Source organism: Syzygium oleosum, unplaced genomic scaffold, assembly GCF_021117445.2.
Source record: "Syzygium oleosum isolate NSW1041296 unplaced genomic scaffold, Sole_v2.1 Sole_v2.14, whole genome shotgun sequence".
Taxonomy (NCBI): domain Eukaryota; kingdom Viridiplantae; phylum Streptophyta; class Magnoliopsida; order Myrtales; family Myrtaceae; genus Syzygium; species Syzygium oleosum.
The window spans coordinates 6,015,960-6,030,662 of NW_026607498.1; the positions used below are offsets into that span (position 1 = coordinate 6,015,960).

The following is a 14,703-nucleotide window of genomic DNA, read 5'->3' on the forward strand; positions in this document are numbered from 1 at the left end:
CCCACCACTCAACTTTTGCCATTTAACACTTTGAGGAGTGCCCCTAATATCACCCCGAATACCAATCAAAAGGTTAGACATGGCAAGAATCTTAAGTGGCAATCCTCTGCATTTTTCTAAGATGCCGTGAGAAACTTCTTTTAGAAAATGTGGACAGGTATTATTGGGGAACATCTTCCGGCAAATTAGTGTAACGACCCGGTCCGACGAGGGCGGGGAGTGGTCGCCGGGGCCAAAAGGGCTTGGACAAGGAGCGGCTTCCGGCAGGCTTCTAGGATGGCAAGGGGGGGCATGTCTCCTGTCCCACATCGTTTAGGGAGGGAGTCTTGGGCTTGATTATAAAGGCTTGGGAAACCTTAACTTGTAAGTGGCCTTTTTTGGGGGTAGTATGGGCTGCCTTCGGAGGAATAAAACCGGGAGGACTTAGTGTCCAAAGCGGATAATATCTTGCGAGTGGGACCCAGGTCGTTACAAATAGAGTGCGAGAATCATCCATGGAGAGGTAAACATGCTTAAAGTGGTGGAATCCATACGATCGTTTAGGGAGTTTAGGAGGAGCACTACTGGATTGTGCCCATAGAGAATCCAGCAGAGCCCTAGCTTTTGTTGCTAAGCTGCTGACGCGAGAGGTGACGAGCACGCTTGGACGAGTTTGATCTAAATGACTCCGGAGAGACTCGAACACATGCTCTCTGCCTACGTCATCCAAGACAAGCACCCATTTATAGTTGTTGTTCCTCAAGTCATAATCGTTCCTCATGCGTTTGAAAACCTCTTCGAGCTCAACTTGGATTCCTTGGTCGTTATTCTTGGTCAAATCCCACATCTTTGCCTTTGCCTTCATGAGCACGGCCACTTTGTCTTTGACCAACTCCAAAGATCTTAAATCCATGATCCATACATAGTATTTGAAATGACTACTCACTCTTTGGTCGCGAAGCACGGCGCCCACTAGACTAGTCTTCCTTACTCCTTGCGCACCGTGCACGAAAATCACTTTCGACGTCGAATCGTTCTCTGTTAGCCACTGAACCAGCTGCTCCCTTGCCTCTCCAATGCCCACCAACCCATCATCGTTCTCCTCGGAAAAGGCGATGGACGATGACCAATGGTAGGCCGAGCTGGAACTGGTATGATCTACAGATAATTGAGGTGAATTCTGCGTTAGCAGCTGCTATATCCAGTGTAGTTTCGTAATTCTGCAACACCCTTCTCACATCCCGTGATTCGAAAACCATAGTTCGTTGATTGTAGTGTTCTAAAAGGTAGGTAACAAGACCTTCCAACTCACAGATTGATTCTCGTCGCAAGAAGTCATCGATAGCATCTTCAGCCACAGGGGTATCTTTAAGATCCAAGTTCTCCAGATTTACAAAATCTCCTATGCCATTCGGAATTTTAACTACCTTGGTATCCCTCAAACTTAGGTACCCAAGAGATAATAAACTGAGAATCTCTTTAGGAAAAGAATTCAAAGAAGAAGATTGAAGATCTAGAACATTTAGCCTCTTAACCTGCCCCAGCAGCTCTTTTATCCATTTCGGGCACACCCTTTTGGAGATAAGTAGGGAGCGAAGTCGTTTGATGCTTGTGTGACTATTTATACTGTCCATTTGGCTCTGTAAGAACAGGCGCCATATAGTCTCAGACCATTTTTCTACCAGGTCGGCAACAATCATCGCGAACTCATCATCTTTCAACTCGGCGATAATAATTTGATGCAAAAGGTTGTGAACACGGCGGGTTCTGACCCTGCCATAACTTGTTTTCTCCACCTCCTGAACTATATTATGATCTACTAGCTTTTCAAGATTTTCCTCTTAGATTATTTGGACCGTGTTTCTATCATTCTGCTCAATAAATCTTTTTGCCATGCACAACCGCATCAATGTGAAGCACCTTATGGGACAATTTAATGGAAAAATGCTCAAGTAAAATTGACAAAGCATGGACATCATGAAGTTGGTCCATGGGCAGGCTTATCATCCTTCCAATTAGGCCACTTGTGTCCCCTTTGAATAGCAGTGCTTTTCCAAGCCCACCACTCAACTTTTTCCATTCAACACTTTGAGGAGTGCCCCTAATATCACCCCGAATACCAATCAAAAGGTTAGACATGGCAAGAATCGCAAGTGGCAATCCTCCGCATTTTTCTAAGATACCGTGAGAAACTTCTTTTAGAAAATGTGGACAGGTATTATTGGGGAACATCTTCCGGCAAAATAGTGTAACGACCCGGTCCGACGAGGGCGGGGAGTGGTCGCCAGGACCAAAAGGGCCTGGACAAAGAGCGGCTTCCGGCAGGCTTCTAGGATGGCAAGGGGGGGCATGTCTCCTGTCCCACATCGTTTAGGGAGGGAGTCTTGGGCTTGATTATAAAGGCTTGGGAAACCTTAACTTGTAAGTGGCCTTTTCTGGTGGTAGTATGGGCTGCCCTCGGAGGAACAAAACCGAGAGGACTTAGTGTCCAAAGCGGACAATATCTTGCGAGTGGGACCTAGGTCGTTACAAATAGAGTGGGAGAATCATCCATGGAGAGGTAAACATGCTTAAAGTGGTGGAATCCATACGATCGTTTAGGGAGTTTAGGAGGAGCACTACTGGATTGTGCCCATAGAGAATCCAGGAGACACCTGGCTTTTGTTGCTAAGCTGCTGACGCGAGACGTGACGAGCACTCTTGGACGAGTTTGATCTAAATGACTCCGGAGAGACTCGAACACATGCTCTCTGCCTGCATCATCCAAGACAAGCACCCATTTATAGTTGTTGTTCCTCAAGTCATAATCGTTCCTCGTGCGTTTGAAAACCTCTTCGAGCTCAACTTGGATTACTTGGTCGTTATTCTTGGTCAAATCCTACATCTTTGCCTTTGCCTTCATGAGCACGGCCACTTTGTCTTTGACCAACTCCAAGGATCTTAAATCCATTATCCATACATAGTATTTGAAATGACTCCTCACTCTTTGGTCGCGAAGCACGGCGCCCACTAGACTAGTCTTCCTCACTCCTTGCGCGCCGTGCACGAAAATCACTTTCGACGTCGAATCGTTCTCTGTTAGCCACTGAACCAGCTGCTCCCTTGCCTCTCCAATGCCCACCAACCCATCATCGTTCTCCTCGAAAAGGCGATGGACGATGACCATTGGTAGGCCGAGCTGAACCGGTATAATCCACGAATAATTGAGGTGAATTCTACATTAGCAAACTGCTATATCCAGTGTAGTTTCGTATCTGCGACACCCTTCTCACATCTCGTGATTCGAAAACCACGGTTAGTCGATTGTAGTGTTCTAAAAGGTAGGTAACAAGACCTTCCAACTCACAGATTGATTCTCGTCGCACGAAGTCATCGATAGAATCTTCAGCCACGAGGGTATCTTTAAGATCCGGGGTCTCCCGGATGTACAAAATCTCCTATGCCATTCGGAATTTTAACTACCTTGGTATCCCTCAAACTTAGGTACCCATGATATAATAAACTGAGAATCTCTTTAGGAAAAGAATTCAAAGAAGAAGATTGAAGATCTAGAACATTTAGCCTCTTAACCTGCTCCAGCAGCTCTTTTATCCATTTTGGGCACACCCTTTTGGAGACAAGTAGGGAGCGAAGTCGTTTGATGCTTGTGTGACTATTTATACTGTCCATTTGGCTCTATAAGGACAGGCGCCATATAGTCTCAGACCATTTTTCTACCAGGTCGGCAACAATCATCGTGAACTCATCATCTTTCAACTCGGCGATAATAATTTGATGCAAAAGGTTGTGAACACGGTTGGTGCTGATCCTGCCATAACTTGTTTTCTCCACCTCCTGAACTATATTATGATCTACTAGCTTTTCAAGATTTTCCTCTTAGATTATTTGGACCGTGTTTCTATCATTCCGCATCAATGTGGAGCACCTTATGGGACAATTCAATGGAAAGATGCTCAAGTAAAATTGACAAAGCATGGACATCATGAAGTTGGTCCATGGGCAGGCTTATCATCCTTCCAATTAGGCCACTTGTGTCCCCTTTGAATAGCAGTGCTTCTCCATGCCCACCACTCAACTTTTGCCATTTAACACTTTGAGGAGTGCCCCTAATATCACCCCGAATACCAATCAAAAGGTTAGACATGGCAAGAATCTTAAGTGGCAATCCTCTGCATTTTTCTAAGATGCCGTGAGAAACTTCTTTTAGAAAATGTGGACAGGTATTATTGGGGAACATCTTCCGGCAAATTAGTGTAACGACCCGGTCCGACGAGGGCGGGGAGTGGTCGCCGGGGCCAAAAGGGCTTGGACAAGGAGCGGCTTCCGGCAGGCTTCTAGGATGGCAAGGGGGGGCATGTCTCCTGTCCCACATCGTTTAGGGAGGGAGTCTTGGGCTTGATTATAAAGGCTTGGGAAACCTTAACTTGTAAGTGGCCTTTTTTGGGGGTAGTATGGGCTGCCTTCGGAGGAATAAAACCGGGAGGACTTAGTGTCCAAAGCGGATAATATCTTGCGAGTGGGACCCAGGTCGTTACAAATAGAGTGCGAGAATCATCCATGGAGAGGTAAACATGCTTAAAGTGGTGGAATCCATACGATCGTTTAGGGAGTTTAGGAGGAGCACTACTGGATTGTGCCCATAGAGAATCCAGCAGAGCCCTAGCTTTTGTTGCTAAGCTGCTGACGCGAGAGGTGACGAGCACGCTTGGACGAGTTTGATCTAAATGACTCCGGAGAGACTCGAACACATGCTCTCTGCCTACGTCATCCAAGACAAGCACCCATTTATAGTTGTTGTTCCTCAAGTCATAATCGTTCCTCATGCGTTTGAAAACCTCTTCGAGCTCAACTTGGATTCCTTGGTCGTTATTCTTGGTCAAATCCCACATCTTTGCCTTTGCCTTCATGAGCACGGCCACTTTGTCTTTGACCAACTCCAAAGATCTTAAATCCATGATCCATACATAGTATTTGAAATGACTACTCACTCTTTGGTCGCGAAGCACGGCGCCCACTAGACTAGTCTTCCTTACTCCTTGCGCACCGTGCACGAAAATCACTTTCGACGTCGAATCGTTCTCTGTTAGCCACTGAACCAGCTGCTCCCTTGCCTCTCCAATGCCCACCAACCCATCATCGTTCTCCTCGGAAAAGGCGATGGACGATGACCAATGGTAGGCCGAGCTGGAACTGGTATGATCTACAGATAATTGAGGTGAATTCTGCGTTAGCAGCTGCTATATCCAGTGTAGTTTCGTAATTCTGCAACACCCTTCTCACATCCCGTGATTCGAAAACCATAGTTCGTTGATTGTAGTGTTCTAAAAGGTAGGTAACAAGACCTTCCAACTCACAGATTGATTCTCGTCGCAAGAAGTCATCGATAGCATCTTCAGCCACAGGGGTATCTTTAAGATCCAAGTTCTCCAGATTTACAAAATCTCCTATGCCATTCGGAATTTTAACTACCTTGGTATCCCTCAAACTTAGGTACCCAAGAGATAATAAACTGAGAATCTCTTTAGGAAAAGAATTCAAAGAAGAAGATTGAAGATCTAGAACATTTAGCCTCTTAACCTGCCCCAGCAGCTCTTTTATCCATTTCGGGCACACCCTTTTGGAGATAAGTAGGGAGCGAAGTCGTTTGATGCTTGTGTGACTATTTATACTGTCCATTTGGCTCTGTAAGAACAGGCGCCATATAGTCTCAGACCATTTTTCTACCAGGTCGGCAACAATCATCGCGAACTCATCATCTTTCAACTCGGCGATAATAATTTGATGCAAAAGGTTGTGAACACGGCGGGTTCTGACCCTGCCATAACTTGTTTTCTCCACCTCCTGAACTATATTATGATCTACTAGCTTTTCAAGATTTTCCTCTTAGATTATTTGGACCGTGTTTCTATCATTCTGCTCAATAAATCTTTTTGCCATGCACAGCCGCATCAATGTGAAGCACCTTATGGGACAATTTAATGGAAAAATGCTCAAGTAAAATTGACAAAGCATGGACATCATGAAGTTGGTCCATGGGCAGGCTTATCATCCTTCCAATTAGGCCACTTGTGTCCCCTTTGAATAGCAGTGCTTTTCCAAGCCCACCACTCAACTTTTTCCATTCAACACTTTGAGGAGTGCCCCTAATATCACCCCGAATACCAATCAAAAGGTTAGACATGGCAAGAATCGCAAGTGGCAATCCTCCGCATTTTTCTAAGATACCGTGAGAAACTTCTTTTAGAAAATGTGGACAGGTATTATTGGGGAACATCTTCCGGCAAAATAGTGTAACGACCCGGTCCGACGAGGGCGGGGAGTGGTCGCCAGGACCAAAAGGGCCTGGACAAAGAGCGGCTTCCGGCAGGCTTCTAGGATGGCAAGGGGGGGCATGTCTCCTGTCCCACATCGTTTAGGGAGGGAGTCTTGGGCTTGATTATAAAGGCTTGGGAAACCTTAACTTGTAAGTGGCCTTTTCTGGTGGTAGTATGGGCTGCCCTCGGAGGAACAAAACCGAGAGGACTTAGTGTCCAAAGCGGACAATATCTTGCGAGTGGGACCTAGGTCGTTACAAATAGAGTGGGAGAATCATCCATGGAGAGGTAAACATGCTTAAAGTGGTGGAATCCATACGATCGTTTAGGGAGTTTAGGAGGAGCACTACTGGATTGTGCCCATAGAGAATCCAGGAGACACCTGGCTTTTGTTGCTAAGCTGCTGACGCGAGACGTGACGAGCACTCTTGGACGAGTTTGATCTAAATGACTCCGGAGAGACTCGAACACATGCTCTCTGCCTGCATCATCCAAGACAAGCACCCATTTATAGTTGTTGTTCCTCAAGTCATAATCGTTCCTCGTGCGTTTGAAAACCTCTTCGAGCTCAACTTGGATTACTTGGTCGTTATTCTTGGTCAAATCCTACATCTTTGCCTTTGCCTTCATGAGCACGGCCACTTTGTCTTTGACCAACTCCAAGGATCTTAAATCCATTATCCATACATAGTATTTGAAATGACTCCTCACTCTTTGGTCGCGAAGCACGGCGCCCACTAGACTAGTCTTCCTCACTCCTTGCGCGCCGTGCACGAAAATCACTTTCGACGTCGAATCGTTCTCTGTTAGCCACTGAACCAGCTGCTCCCTTGCCTCTCCAATGCCCACCAACCCATCATCGTTCTCCTCAGAAAAGGCGATGGACGATGACCATTGGTAGGCCGAGCTGGAACTGGTATAATCCACAGATAATTGAGGTGAATTCTACATTAGCAGCTGCTATATCCAGTGTAGTTTCGTAATGCTGCAGCACCCTTCTCACATCTCGTGATTCGAAAACCACAGTTCGTCGATTGTAGTGTTCTAAAAGGTAGGTAACAAGACCTTCCAACTCACAGATTGATTCTCGTCGCACGAAGTCATCGATAGAATCTTCAGCCACAGGGGTATCTTTAAGATCCAGGGTCTCCAGATGTACAAAATCTCCTATGCCATTCGGAATTTTAACTACCTTGGTATCCCTCAAACTTAGGTACCCATGATATAATAAACTGAGAATCTCTTTAGGAAAAGAATTCAAAGAAGAAGATTGAAGATCTAGAACATTTAGCCTCTTAACCTGCTCCAGCAGCTCTTTTATCCATTTTGGGCACACCCTTTTGGAGACAAGTAGGGAGCGAAGTCGTTTGATGCTTGTGTGACTATTTATACTGTCCATTTGGCTCTATAAGGACAGGCGCCATATAGTCTCAGACCATTTTTCTACCAGGTCGGCAACAATCATCGTGAACTCATCATCTTTCAACTCGGCGATAATAATTTGATGCAAAAGGTTGTGAACACGGTTGGTGCTGATCCTGCCATAACTTGTTTTCTCCACCTCCTGAACTATATTATGATCTACTAGCTTTTCAAGATTTTCCTCTTAGATTATTTGGACCGTGTTTCTATCATTCTGCTCAATAAATCTTTCTGCCATCCACAGCCGCATCAATGTGGAGCACCTTATGGGACAATTCAATGGAAAGATGCTCAAGTAAAATTGACAAAGCATGGACATCATGAAGTTGGTCCATGGGCAGGCTTATCATCCTTCCAATTAGGCCACTTGTGTCCCCTTTGAATAGCAGTGCTTCTCCATGCCCACCACTCAACTTTTGCCATTTAACACTTTGAGGAGTGCCCCTAATATCACCCCGAATACCAATCAAAAGGTTAGACATGGCAAGAATCTTAAGTGGCAATCCTCTGCATTTTTCTAAGATGCCGTGAGAAACTTCTTTTAGAAAATGTGGACAGGTATTATTGGGGAACATCTTCCGGCAAATTAGTGTAACGACCCGGTCCGACGAGGGCGGGGAGTGGTCGCCGGGGCCAAAAGGGCTTGGACAAGGAGCGGCTTCCGGCAGGCTTCTAGGATGGCAAGGGGGGGCATGTCTCCTGTCCCACATCGTTTAGGGAGGGAGTCTTGGGCTTGATTATAAAGGCTTGGGAAACCTTAACTTGTAAGTGGCCTTTTTTGGGGGTAGTATGGGCTGCCTTCGGAGGAATAAATCCGGGAGGACTTAGTGTCCAAAGCGGACAATATCTTGCGAGTGGGACCCAGGTCGTTACAAATAGAGTGCGAGAATCATCCATGGAGAGGTAAACATGCTTAAAGTGGTGGAATCCATACGATCGTTTAGGGAGTTTAGGAGGAGCACTACTGGATTGTGCCCATAGAGAATCCAGCAGAGCCCTAGCTTTTGTTGCTAAGCTGCTGACGCGAGAGGTGACGAGCACGCTTGGACGAGTTTGATCTAAATGACTCCGGAGAGACTCGAACACATGCTCTCTGCCTACGTCATCCAAGACAAGCACCCATTTATAGTTGTTGTTCCTCAAGTCATAATCGTTCCTCATGCGTTTGAAAACCTCTTCGAGCTCAACTTGGATTCCTTGGTCGTTATTCTTGGTCAAATCCCACATCTTTGCCTTTGCCTTCATGAGCACGGCCACTTTGTCTTTGACCAACTCCAAGGATCTTAAATCCATGATCCATACATAGTATTTGAAATGACTCTTCACTTTTTGGTCGGGAAGCACGGCGCCCACTAGACTAGTCTTCCTTACTCCTTGCGTGCCGTGCACGAAAATCACTTTCGACGTCGAATCGTTCTCTGTTAGCCACTGAACCAGCTGCTCCCTTGCCTCTCCAATGCCCACCAACCCATCATCGTTCTCCTCAGAAAAGGCGATGGACGATGACCAATGGTAGGCCGAGCTGGAATTGGTATGATCTGCAGATAATTGAGGTGAATTCTGCATAGCAGCGGCTATATCCAGTGTAGTTTCGTAATTCGGCAGCACCCTTCTCACATCACGTGATTAAGAAACCACAGTTCGGCGATTTTAGTGTTCTAAAAAGTAGGTAACAAGACCTTCCAACTCACAGTTTGATTCTTATCGCACGAAGTCATCGATAGAATCTTCAGCCACAGGAGTATCTTTAAGATCCAGGGTCTCCAGTTGTACAAAATCTCCTATGCCATTCGGAATTTTAACTACCTTGGTATCCCTCAAACTTAGGTACCTAAGATATAATAAACTGAGAATCGCTTTAGGAAAAGAATTCAAAGAAGAAGCTTGAAGATCTAGAACATTTAGCCTCTTAATCTGCCCCAGCAGCTCTTTTACCCATTTTGGGAACACCCTTTTGGAGACAAGTAAGGAGCGAAGTCGTTTGATGCTTGTGTGACTATTTATACTGTCCATTTGGCTCTTTAAGGACAGGCACCATATAGTCTCAGACCATTTTTCTACCAGGTCGACAACAATCATCGCAAACTCATCATCTTTCAACTTGGCGATAATAATTTGATGCAAAAGGTTGTGAACACGGCAGGTTCTGACCCTGCCATAACTTGTTTTCTCCACCTCCTGAACTATATTATGATCTACTAGCTTTTCAAGGTTTTCCTCTGAGATTATTTGGACCGTGTTTCTATCGTTCTGCTCAATAAATCTTTCTGCCATCCACAGCCGCATCAATGTGGAGCACCTTATGGGATAATTCAATGGAAAGATGCTCAAGTAAAATAGACAAAGCATGGACATCATGAAGTTGGTCCATGGGCAGGGTTATCATCCTTCCAAATAGGCCACTTGTGTCCCTTTTGGATAGCAGTGCTTCTCCAAGCCCGCCACTCAACTTTTGCCATTCAACACCTTGAGGAGTGCCCCTAATATCACCCCAAATACCAATCAAAAGGTTAGACGTGGCAAGAATCGCAAGTGGCAATCCTCTGCATTTTTCTAAGATGCCGTGAGAAACTTCTTTTAGAAAAGGTGGACAGGTATTATTGGGGAACATCTTCCGGCAAAATAGTGTAACAACCCGGTCCGACGAGGGCAGGGAGTGGTCGCCGGGGCCAAAAGGGCCTGGACAAGGAGCGGCTTCCGGCAGGCTTCTAGGATGGCAAGGGGGGCATGTCTCCTGTCCCACATCGCCTAGGAAGGGAGTCTTGGGCTTGATTATAAAGTCTTGAGAAACCTTAACTTGTAAGAGGCCTTTTCTGGGGGTAGTATGGGCTCCCCTCGAAGGAATAAAACCGTGAGGACTTAGTTTCCAAAGCGGACAATATCTTGCGAGTGGGACCTAGGTCGTTACAAATAGAGTGCGAGAATCATCCTTGGAGAGGTAAACATGCTTAAAGTGGTGGAAGCCATACAAGCGTTTAGGGAGTTTAGGAGGAGCACTACTGGATTGTGCCCATAGAGAATCCAGGGGAGCCCTGGCTTTTGATGCTAAGCTGCTGACGCGAGACGTGACGAGCACGCTTGGACGAGTTTGATCTAAATGACTCCGGAGAGACTCGGACACATGCTCTCTGCCTGCGTCATCCAAGACAAGCACCCATCTGTAGTTGTTGTTCCTCAAGTCATAATCGTTCCTTATGCGTTTGAAAACCTCTTCGAGCTCAACTTGGATTCCTTGGTCGTTATTCTTGGTCAAATCCCACATCTTTGCCTTTGCCTTCACGAGCACGGCCACTTTGTCTTTGACCAATTCCAAGGATCTTAAATCCATGATCCATACATAGTATTTGAAATGACTCCTCACTCTTTGGTCGCGAAGCACGGCGCTCACTAGACTAGTCTTCCCTACTCCTTGCGCGCCGTGCACGAAAATCACTTTCGACGTCGAATCGTTCTCTGTTAGCCACTGAACCAGCTGCTCCCTTGCCTCTCCAATGCCCACCAACCCATCATCGTTCTCCTCAGAAAAGGCGATGGACGATGACCAATGGTAGGCCGAGCTGGAACTGGTATGATCTGCAGATAATTGAGGTGAATTCTGCATAGCAGCGGCTATATCCAGTGTAGTTTCGTAATTCTGCAGCACCCTTCTCACATCACGTGATTCGGAAACCACAGTTCGGCGATTGTAGTGTTCTAAAAAGTAGGTAAAAAGACCTTCCAACTCACAGTTTGATTCTCGTCGCATGAAGTCATCGATAGCATCTTGAGAGTCATATAGAAACTTCGGCAAAAGGACACTATAAGTGCCATAAGTTGTGTACGGCGCTCACTTTAGTGCCAAAAGTTTTTGCCGGCTCACTTAAGTGCCAAATCGGAGGAAAAACGATCACTTAAGTGCCAAAAGTTTTTTTTGGATCACTTTAGTGCTAAAATTTTTGAAAAATGATCACTTAAGTGCTAAAAATTTTGAAAAATGATTATTTAAGTTCTAAAATTTTTTAAAAACGATCACTTGAGTGCCAATCTCCGGCGAGCCACGTCAGTTTCAGAAATTAATAAAAAAAATGCCACGTTGGATTTCCGGCGAAAAATTATGTACAGCATCGGAGTTGGCACTTAAGTGATTGTTTTTAAAAATTTTTAGCACTCAAGTGATCGTTTTTAAAAAATTTTAGCACTAAAGTGATCCAAAAAAAACTTATGGCACAAAAGTGAGCGCCGTACACAATTTATGGCGTTTCTAGTGTTCTTTTGCCTAGAAACTTCCGAACTTGCTTAATATACGCTTTGAGATTCTCATTGATGACCTCCTTCGAGTTGGCTTCCTTGAGGATGTTGCCACTGATGACAATCAAGTTCCTGAGGTACTCTAATTCCGCTTTGGCATCTAAAGCGAGGCGTCATTCTTGTTGCAATAGGACAGAAATCTACTTCAGCAGAGGAGCCACTAAGTGGTCCGCCAATTTCTGCACACAGATATACATAGAGAGGGAGTTAAGATTTTTTTTTTTGGTAAAGATAAGAATATGTATTACTTTTCAAGATACCATATACAAAATAGCGCCTAGGCAACCGCCGACCCAACAAGGACAAAGAGATGTCCACATGAGGTCAGAGATGGCTTAGCAAGAACTATGCGCCAAGCCCACAGAGAGGCAAAGCAAGAACTAAAAGAACTAGTACAACAAGTCTAAGAGGCCATCGACATTGCTTCAAAGATTGAAGGAGCAAGTCCCCAATTCCTTTGTAATCGCCGGTTCATTGGAGTGTCTGCAATTCCCCCAAAGGATATGGCTTTATCCTTTACCACTTTGATAAGATGTTTGCGCATACCCGGGATATAGACATTCTTGTTCCTGAAGAGATAATTGTTCCTTTCAGTCCAAATGATATGACATAAGGCGCCGAATGAAAATCTGGATAGGCGGTGAGTGAAGGAAGAACCACCGCAGACTTTCATTGCCCACTGAATATGCTCTTGCCAAGGTTGGTTGCGCCATGGGAGGTGGCATTTTGTTGCCCAAAGAGAAGCCAGCCTACTTGTAGAAGTGCAGCCAAAAAATAGGTGGTTTACCGAATCTGGTGTGGTACCACAGAATGCGCACATTGCTAAGCCAATCCTGCGGTTTTGAATGAGGAGAACCTGAGTAGGCAGCCGATTAAGAGAGACTAACCATAAAAGGAAGGAATGTCGGGGGGTAATATGGTGGTCCCAAATGAATGAGTGCCAAGGGGCTAGATGCCCTTTTCTCCTGATATGATTCCATGCTAAAGCAACAGAGAAAGATTCCGATGGATGTGAGGTCCATGTCATCTTGTCCGGAGAAGGATCCACAAAGGATGGTGGTAGTTCCGGCCAGTTCAAGATAGAATCCAAAGTGGCTGAAGGTTGCCATACACAATCATAGAAGTCTCGAACCGAAGTGTCCCGGGGAATCCGCGACTGATATATGTCCACATCACTGAAAATAAGGTAGAGAGGGCCTTTGTTATGCCACCAATCAAACTAGAAGGATACCGAGTGTCCATTGCCAATCTTCCACCGAAAGAGAGCTTGAGCGGAGGCTCGCATATCCAAGATTTTCTTCCATGTCCAAGAGCAAAACGTAGGTTTGGATAAGACCCAAAAGTTTTTCTTTAAGAAATTTGAGTGTATCCATTTGCACCACATAGATTCTTTATCAGAAAAAAGAAGCCATATGTGTTTAAGAGTCATGGCTCTATTGTGGTCTACAAGTCGCCGAATCCCAAGACCACCTTCTTCTTTTGGTAGGCAGACAGTGTTCCACGCTACCTTAGCTCCTCCCACACCTAGATCAGGACCTTTCCATAGAAATTGCCGCAATATGGTCTCTATTTTATATAACACTGATTTCGGGATAGAGAATATAGTTGCCCAATACACTTGAATGGAATGAAGGACTGACTTGATTAACTGAAGTCGACCGGCAAAGGACAAGAAGCGCTGTGTCCAGGACCTTGCCCGAGCAGTAATAGCATCAATCAAGGATTTACAATCCTCTTTACGTAGTCTAGACGAGATAATGGGCATGCCTAGATAACGAAAAGGAAGAGTACCTTGTTGTAAGCCAAGGCATTGAATAAGCTGGCCATGAAGAGCCGAAGTCCCTCCCGAGAAGAAGAGGGAGTTAAGATGGGTGATCCATTTTTCAAGAATTTTATCTAGACCTCTGAAAGCACAAGTTTTCTTTTTGCTCCAATACTTGTCAAGAAATTTCTGCCATAAGCAAAAAAAAAAAAAAAGAATACTTGTCAAGAAAATTTTCAAAATACGCATACTCATAAGTGCAGGAGCAAAACGACTCGGAATCATTGACTTGGAAAATAATAAGTGCAGGAGCAAAACGACTTGGAATCATCGAGAAAGCCTGATTGAAATAAATGGAGGATTAAATTCAAGATGTTGCCAATGTCTCAAACATTGTATTGGTCAAAGATATAATCATTCGATGCAAATGCTTGTTCTTCGTTTGTTTTATAGTTATTATTATTATTCCACATCAAAATTGTCACACCCCAAATCCTACAAGAATAGGGGTAGTGACACGGCCGACGTAGCCTCAAACCCTACCAAGAGAATCAGCTCCCAAAAGTCCCCATCAAAAGCGCTCTCGAACTATCGGCCACTAACCGAAGAACCTAAAAAACATAAAAGATGAAAGGAATGAGCTATCATGGCCCAGTGAGTAATACATTTCTTCCAAGCGGATCAAACAATTACTATGCATCATTGCAAATTGATATCAATCTCAAATTCAATATACGATATACGTAAAATATCGAAAATGTATAATAACTTTCCAACAAAACTCTATACATACCAAATCAGTCATCAAAACTTACTCAACAATACAAACAAGTATCAATGGTCTATTCCATCGATTAATCTCATCAATCACACGTCAATGGTCCATTCCATCGACTAATCTTACGCTCATTATCGAACTATGACCACGTTTAACGCCAT

The 14,703-nt window shown here is 44.8% G+C and overlaps 1 pseudogene; it reads right to left on the bottom strand.

Annotated features, from left to right (window-relative positions):
* Positions 1 to 9,416: 9,416 nt before the first annotated feature.
* Positions 9,417 to 12,675, bottom strand: LOC130139844 (disease resistance protein RPM1-like; annotated as a pseudogene).
* Positions 12,676 to 14,703: the final 2,028 nt, after the last annotated feature.